We start from the raw sequence: 8,470 nt of genomic DNA on the forward strand, positions 1-8,470 counted from the left end.
TTTAACTGCCCTAAAATTAGCAGCCGGAGCAAAGCAGTTACTGCAATGATTGCGTCAGAGCCATTCTGACTGGCAAGCTGCCAGTTTTAAGCAAATTGTCCTGCTTTTTCTACCAGGGAAACAATATTCTGGCACAGGGCCAGCAGAGCAGCTCTGTGAATCCTCAAATTCTAGCTTCGCTATTAATGTTTTATAATTCAATGACAAGGTGAACAAAGTCTATATGGGCTACATTAGCAAGGGTGTTATTTTCTTTGTTGAAAGCATTTATACTTTGGGTGAGTAAAGTACTGCGGATGAATCCTTTTAAATATTTTAATGTGTGAAATTTATTTAGGGATTCACGTTCAACTGGCTTAAACAAAGATTATGCAAATCTAGCAAACTATAAATGCAAAACAAAAATTGTTTTCCTCTTATACTTCTTTTAATCTTGGCACTGCAGTCTTTGGTTCCTTTCTGAAATAAGCTGTGGAGCAGAGGGGATGTTGAGTCAGCTCACATAAGCCTGCCAGGGGAAGAGCAGGGCCAGAGAGGCAGGGCTCAAGTTGAGGTCCTTATTTCGGATTCCTGCCACAAGAAATATTCCCTGAATGATCACAGAGGAACCCACTTGCTTCCCAACAAAAAAGATGCAAGCTGATTCCAGCAGTGTTGCTCCAGTTACCCTCACGACAGATCACAGCACTTCCAGCTGGTCACAGTCCAGAGATGGTGGTGACAGCACTTCTTACACAGAAGCCAAGCTCATCTGCCAACCCCAACCCTCACACCCTCCCTACCAGGATAGTGTGCCAGTACCTTTGCCATACTCAGGCGCCACTCTCATACATTCCCCTTTTACTCCTCTCCTCCTCCCCTTTCATTCACTTCTCTTACAGTGATTCATTTAGAATTACAGCACCCACAGGTAGCCTTACAGCAGAGGAGGGAATACTGTAGGTGGGTAAATCCAGAAACCCAGGCTTGAAACATAAGAGCCAGTCAGGTTCAGAAACTACACTTTCTCATTAAACTTTCAATTTTACATCTGTTCTTAAACAAAACTTCACATACAAGGACTATCTTTAAACTTGTCTTCAGGACTCTCTCCTGAGTTGTTTATTCTTTTTCTAGTCAAAGTATTCATCTCCCACTCTCATTCTTACCATTTACAACTTTTGGAAACAGATCCATTACTGAAATTAAATGACTTGAAATGACTCAAACAGCTGGTTGACAAAATGGATGTTGCTCATATTATTTATGAGGGAAAATGTCTCAGGTATGCCTAGAGCTCTTATCTCAGCCCTGAGTTAGAAAGACACTACTTGATTTCATACAGTGTAGGAAATCTACTATGTCAGGATACTACAGATAAAAGATGTTCTTTAGCCATAATGTTCTACCGTACTTCACAACCCTCAAATTAAAAGCACTAAATCAACAGAAGGGGTAGTGTCTATATACACTCATTGTGGTTTTCAAAGGATACTACTTCCCGCAGAAATTACCACTGCTAATGGATTGAGAGATGAAGGACTACAGACCGTGCTGGAAACTCAGCAATCATTTCTCTCCTGTAATCTTTATTAACAGGCCCACACCAGGGCTTCCAACTGAACTGCATCATCTGACTCCAATGGGCCAAGGCCATGCATGTGAAGCAGAGAGAAGGGGCACAGCACTTTGATACGGAGGCCACAGCATGTCCAGACTCCCTGGAGCCTCCGACCTCTGAAGGGGCTTCAATGGTCTCAATGTGCCAATGGAATGCTGCTAAGTCCTGTTCCATCTCAGGGACCAACCACAGGCCATTTCATGGGAACTAGACAGATAAGCTTAGTGTAATTTACAGGGATCACTTACAATAGAAATAACTGGAACTTTAAAGCTATGTTACTTATTTCAACAAAAGGCATTAAAAAGTTCTTTCATGTTCAAATTCACAACTCTAATCACTGCTTTAACACATCTGTTTGTTGAGTGCCTATCATGAAGCAAAACTCACCTAGAGCAAAAAAACACAGAAGTGCCATCTCTGCCCACAGGATATTACTGGAATGAGACAAGGCATCAAGTGAGGCTAGATGGTAGAGACAAAGACTGCATTGGGGCGGGGTTAGGTATACTAGTCTAGTGGAAGGTGCAGGAGTTGTACAGGGTAAGGGCCGCTCTCCAACCATCCCTAGCCTCTACATCCTGACAGGGGAAACAAAGAGCCTAGCACTTGGGTATATGGCCACAATTCCAGCTAATCTCAGGCAAACAACACTGAAGCTATACTCCCAATGATGTTCTTACTCTCAGAAGCTTCAGGGTAAGTCTAGCCACATGTCCTTGTACCCAAAACCCTGGAACCCATGGTAGCTGTGATACCCTCTGAAGACCCCACAGGTCCCAGATCCCAGTGTCTACACAGTCAGTGATCTGCCAGAAAGAGCAGCAGAGCAGTAGTATCCAAAAGGGATGACATATTTCAAGGGTTAATAAACCAGCCTAGAGGTATGAGAAAAACACCCCTATACTTCTGGCCACTTTTAATATAACCCTTCTTAAAATGTATAATTTTGTTCATGTTTTAAGATGTCCATGATATTTCAGCATGGTAAAGTATAGCTATATTTGCATAAATACATATCTATATACATATGTACATACGTCTATGCATGGATAGTCAGAGAGGTGATTGTGTACAGATGGGATGCACAGTAGAAAAGTTCTTTGGATTAAGGCACTAAGTAGCATATCCCTAGCACAAAAAATAAAATTTTAACTTCTAAAGTCAGTTATTAGAAACCTTAATGCAAAGGATCACAGCCCAGAGCTATCCCTGAACCACTCAGTTTTCCACAAGAATACAAAAGTTATCAAAAAGCTTGGGACACAGTGAAAATTACCATCATACTGTCAACACAGGATGCCGGGCCCTCACATCAGTCAAAAGTTCTATCACCCCACTCAATGGCTCACTCTGCATCCATAATTTTGTTCACATGGTAGTTTTTACTTTCAGCAGTAACAATCCAGCTCTTTGCTCAGATTTTTTACTTAGGAGTCACGGAAGACTCTCTAACTAGCCAGCTTTGGAATGACAACACAACTCTACAGGAATTTTTCTCAGTAATCAGAAAATATGCAACAGTAAAAATATGAAGTGATCTAGTTGGCAGAACTCACTTATTTGTGAAATAGGAAGAAAAGTGTATCAACTAATTAAAACATCCAGAAAAGAGCAAAAAGATTGTGGTTCCTTGTCCCCACTGTCTGAAAAAAGCAAAACAATACCAAACTGAAAAATGAGTTCAGTATGAAAGTCCAACATTCTAATTTGTCCTACAATCCTTTTTGGTGCCTACAGCCTTTGAGTCTTAGGATCCCCTAGTTTCTCTGTCCTTACTGAACATGTACTTCATAATCACTAACTACTATATGCAAAACAGGGTCTTACCAATAACACAATGAAAATGAACTCATTTCTTACTCAGAATAAAGTGGTGGGCAGAACCTGCAAAGCAGGTTACACCCGTTGTTTCACAATATCCAAGTGCAAGGGTCCAGAGAGATGCATCAGTACTTACTGCAATCAAAGTGAGCCTCCTTGTGAACCTAGAAGGAAGCCTCTAGTGTCTAAGGAGTGGTCAGCCAGGCTAACAATTTTATTAGCAACACAGGTAAAGCAATCTGATCCAAGATGTGGACAGCATTTCTTTGGACAAGCAAAGGTGCTAAATAAAGAACAAGATTCCAAAAGGCACAATGCAAGGAACCAGTGAAAACAGTAAACAAAACACAATACACCGTCAGCCTTACAAAGACAATAGTTCAGGATAGGGAGACTAGGCTCAATGGCACCAATAAAGGAAAGACACAGGGTTTCAGGATCGGAGGATCTGAGACACATGGCCACCGCATACATGAATGCAAACCTAGACATTTCAGTGTACACAAGGCACACAGCCTTGGGAGGACCCTTCTGTTCCCCACCAAGTCAAGAAGAAGGCACACAAAGCACTGTGCTATAGGTCCAACTCTGACAGATGCGTCCTGTGACTGAAATATCTCTATGAAGGATTTCTTCTGAAGGCCACCAAGGACTAAAATTTGAATGAACAGAATTAAGATGTCAATTTTGCATGTTAAAAACACTTTATAGTACTGAAAACCATCAAATTTGGAGCTCCTACCCCTTTCCAGCCATGCTCAGGTATAGATGGAAGATCACACACAGATATCATCTAAAGGAACTTTCCCACATAGCAAAGAAGGGTTAGAAGGGCTGCTTCAGTATTTCCAAACCCTAGCCCTTAATGAAGTTTTCACAGCTCTGTGCAAAACGAAAAAGTGTGCATACGTAAACAGAGACATATATGGGAGGATATTTCAACAAATGTCTTTTCCAGATAGAAAAATTGCCCATTAGGCTCACAACATATATATCCCTCCACCTTTTGAGGGTATCAATACAGCAACATTAAAAGCTAAAAATCTGAGAACCCTTAAAATTTGTTTTTTTAATATTAAAAATGAAATCAAATAGTATAAAAACATGAAGGAATAACCTTTAAGGGCCTTTCCAACCTAGAGATATTATGAAAACCACACTCAACTTACTGCATATCTTTTTTCCCCACTCACCCTGCTATACAGGATTGCACAAGGAAAATACATCAAAAAAAGGCCTTACATAAATATGAAATATCTCAGGAAAGAGGACTCCTACAGCAGGTTAGAGGCAGCCCCCTTGACTCTTTGAAACAAAGTTTCTGAATCAGTTTCAGAAAGGATCAAAATAATTTACTCCTAAAGTTGTGAGGCATTTAAATTCCTGTCACACTGTTAGTTCTCCTTTAAAAGAGGTCATAGCTAAATGCAATTGCAATAGAAAAGCAATTTCTGAGTCATTGATTTCAAGGTAAACCAAGCAGCTGTAATCCTCTAGAGGACTTGCGCACCAACTTACAGTAAGCCATAGCCAGGAAAGACAGTAATCACAAAAAATATAAGCTATCCCTGACAGACATCTTCATTACTATATTAATTCTCACCAATAGAATACTAAAATTCTATACACATTGAAAAGGATCATAGCAGTATTTTACCCAAATTTCTCATTTATAACTTTGGGGAGAGAGGATGCTGAGGATCCTGCAGTCCCGCCCCAACCCCGTGCTCTTTCTATCCACTATGAAAGGGAAATGAGTCCATCATTATAAACAAACATCTAGTACATGATTCTCTTTAACCTTTAGGCTTCTACTTTATATTGCATTCAAATTCAAAACAGAAAAGCAAAACCTAGCTTTTCAGTTAACAGTAATGGTCTAAACTTTTCTCAAATTCTGCATGTCTTCAAAAACATCTGTACTCCTAAACCACCCCTGCAGATTTTATGTTCAAAGACTCAATTGCTTCCTCAATCTCCAAACATAACCTTGACATTTACACAGTCAGCTGGAGGTTAAGGGGCTATGTCCAGGTAAACACATAGCTCTCTTCAGAGTATGCAGGAAACACAACTTGTTCTGAACAATTTTATTTCTTTTTTTCAAGTACTAGGACTCGAACTCAGGGCCTTGCACTTGCCAGGCAGGTGCTGTGCTGCTGAGCTATATTCTCAGCCATAAACTAGTTTTGACATCCAAAAACAGCACTTTTAATCCAACAACTGCCATTTCAGAAAAGCTCACTAATATTTAGTCATTTCAGAAATAGTCTCAAAATGAATACCCTACTGCTTTTGCCTCAGGTAAAAAGATCTTTGAAGTAGAAGAGTGCTGACCAAACTTAGGTATCAGAAATCCTTCAAAATACCATTCCAGTCCCAAGGAAGGAAAAGGAACCTTCTATACCCACAATTATATAGCTTCAACGACAATCAAACATCATAGCTACCAAATCATAATGATCTGATAATTTTCCTATTCTACCAAAAGCTGCATCTCTGAAAATTAAAATCCTTTAAGAAAACTTAAACTTAGTGTGGTAACACATGCCTGTGATCCCATTACTCTGGTAGGCGGAGGCATAAGGATCACAACTTCAAGCCCAGGCTGGGCAATTTAGTAATTGAGCGAGACTGTGTTCCAAAATAGAATATAAAAGGGCTAGAAATGACATTTGTGAAGACCCGGGGTTTAATTCCCTGTACTGAAAAAGAAAGGCAAAGAAGGTTGCCCAACACTGAAGAACATAAAAGATATTTTATGAAAAATATGTGTGTAGGCCAGCTGGGGAAATTCCATGGCCTATACACCAATGCCTGAAGCTATCTCTACATCTGTAATGTATTTGTCCCTTTACCTTAAGGAACAAACGCTTTCATTGCTTCTTATCCAAGCTCACCTCACCCCATCTATAGGTTGCATGTAGGTACTGATAAAAACTGTTCTGATTTCATTTCATTCCCTGCTTCCCAGATGTTTACTCAGGTTTTTTTTTTTCCATCAGCTATTTATGAATACACCATGATTTAGAACAAATTCAACGTGTCGCATTTAAAGCTGGACAAAGCTCACAACGATAGCTATAAAGATAATTTCAAGCTATTTCTCCAGTTTAAAAATAAGTTTGTCTACTAGGCAAGATTCAGATAAGCTGCCAAAGTCTTGCTTTAGAATAACATTACTTAAAAACTGGGAAGCTCCTGCTGCTACCCAGCCAGTCAACTACAGACTATGGTACTTGTCATAAAAGGGCTATACTTAAAAATGAAGAATCAAGATCATTCAGGGAGAAGGAAATGAAGACGTTCTAGACAATCCTGGCATGAATCACACAGACACACTCAGCTACATCTCTTCCTAATGTATCAGTGCAATCCTTAGGAACAATCTATGCTGGCTGAACCCAAACTCAAGGAAGACCACACTTTGGTAGCTGTTATTACTGCTTTTTTATATCTTTCTGAAATAAGCTGTGACATTATATCAAATAGCATAATGTAAGTGAAAATGTTATCCATTAAAATCTCCAAATTCACCCTGGAACTCTTAATTCCCCAATAAGTCAAAACAAGAAACAGACAATTCTTAAAAATGACTACATACCATAATCTAAGTCGTGCCTTTAGAAGGCCATTAATTAAAGGCCGTTTTTCCCTATCTGCAAAAATACTGGGATCTATAGGTCTTATATGGAAGTAATATACATTTTTAAAAAGCAACGGTGTTAGAGATTTTCTTCCTTCCATTGAAAGACTATGAAAACCACAATCTATACTGCAAACAGAACCAACGCGAACAGTTTAGTAAAATGCCTGTCATAAGAAAGCCATCTAGTGTTAAAGTTTAGAAATGAAAACTGCAGACAAAAGAGGCAAAGAAAAGAAAAATTTGTGAGACTATTTTGAACTTACTGAGCAAGCCCTTGAGAATCACCGAAATCTTTGTTGCTGTTCTTCTCCTTGTTTTTATTTTGCAAAAAGTCATCCTTGCAAAACCAAATCAAACTCTAGGTAAAAGCTAAAATGTCTATTTTATTTTGACCAAAATCGTGTTTTGGCGAGCACAATTCTGCGACCAGCGCACTTGGTGTTCCCCAAGCTTCGGTTGGAGTCATCCTGGGCTGAATTAATTTAACCGGAGCAGGTTAATGATGACAAATCTTTCCCAGAGGGCTCATGTCGAGTTGTTCCGGGCTCCCGGTCTCGGGTGATGAGCCGAAATTGATTCCCTGGGTTTGCGGGGCTCCTGAAATCAATCGGCGGGCGCTCGGGGCACGCTCCCGGACGTGGTGGGCGACCTGCTCACACGGCGCGGGCTCGCGCCCACAAAGCGCCCCGGGCCAACCTCGTCAGTCTCCCGCGGGTCCCGGCCGCCGGGCAGGTCTCCTGGACACCTCGCATCCCGCGGCGGACACGACCAGCTGCCGGCCGGGAACCGGTGACCCCCGCCCGCTATCCCGCGGCCGGACCCGGGCCACCAGCACAGACGCTCGCAGCCCCGCTCCCCCGAGACCCCAGCGCCAGCCCGCCACACACTTGCCTCACCTCAGAGCCTCCGACCCGGAACCCGCTACGGCCCGCGCGCGCAAAGCGGCGCGTCCTGGGGCCGCCGCCTCGCAGCCCGCCGCCGCCCCGGGCGGCCCATCGGCCCGGACCCCGCGCACTCTCGGCTAAAGCCGCCGGCCTGTGTCTTCGGCGGCCGCGCACCGTCTGCCACTCCGGCTCCCACCGCCTCCGCCCGCCGCCCCGGCACCGCCCCCGCGGGCCCCGCCGCCGCCCATTGGCCACCGCCCGCGCCTCGTCGCTGCCCATTGGCTGCCATTGGCCCGCGCCCCGCCCCCGCCGGGCGCGCGCGCCGTCCGTCCGTCTGTGGCTCGCGCGGGGAGCGCGGTTCCCAAGCAGATTCCGGAGGGGCGGCCACATTCCGCTTCTCTACTGGGTCCTCCGCCTTGGGACCATACGCCAGACCTGCACCTGGCTACAAGCTCACCGCTCAGTCTCTCCGGAACGCACTCTCTGAGCCTGAGTGTCGCTAGCGAGGGCGAC

The 8,470-nt window shown here is 43.1% G+C and overlaps 1 protein-coding gene across 7 annotated transcripts in view; it reads right to left on the reverse strand.

The window, feature by feature from the left end:
* Sipa1l2 (signal induced proliferation associated 1 like 2) overlaps positions 1–8,134 on the reverse strand; it is a 172,559-nt gene extending 164,425 nt beyond the window's left edge. For 4 of the 7 annotated variants that reach the window (XM_023566576.2, XM_063260049.1, XM_023566578.2 and 1 more), the window contains exon 1: positions 7,970–8,134. The gene's annotated coding sequence lies outside the window, so the exon portion shown is untranslated. Of the gene's footprint in view, positions 1–7,336; positions 7,923–7,969 lie in introns of those variants that run through there. The other 3 variants (XM_013156429.3, XM_013156427.3, XM_063260048.1) reach the window with 2 other exon arrangements.
* Positions 8,135–8,470: the final 336 nt, after the last annotated feature.

This window comes from Cavia porcellus, unplaced genomic scaffold, assembly GCF_034190915.1.
Source record: "Cavia porcellus strain 051 isolate PalLab524CR breed Dunkin Hartley unplaced genomic scaffold, mCavPor4.1 scaffold_13, whole genome shotgun sequence".
Lineage (NCBI taxonomy): Eukaryota > Metazoa > Chordata > Mammalia > Rodentia > Caviidae > Cavia > Cavia porcellus.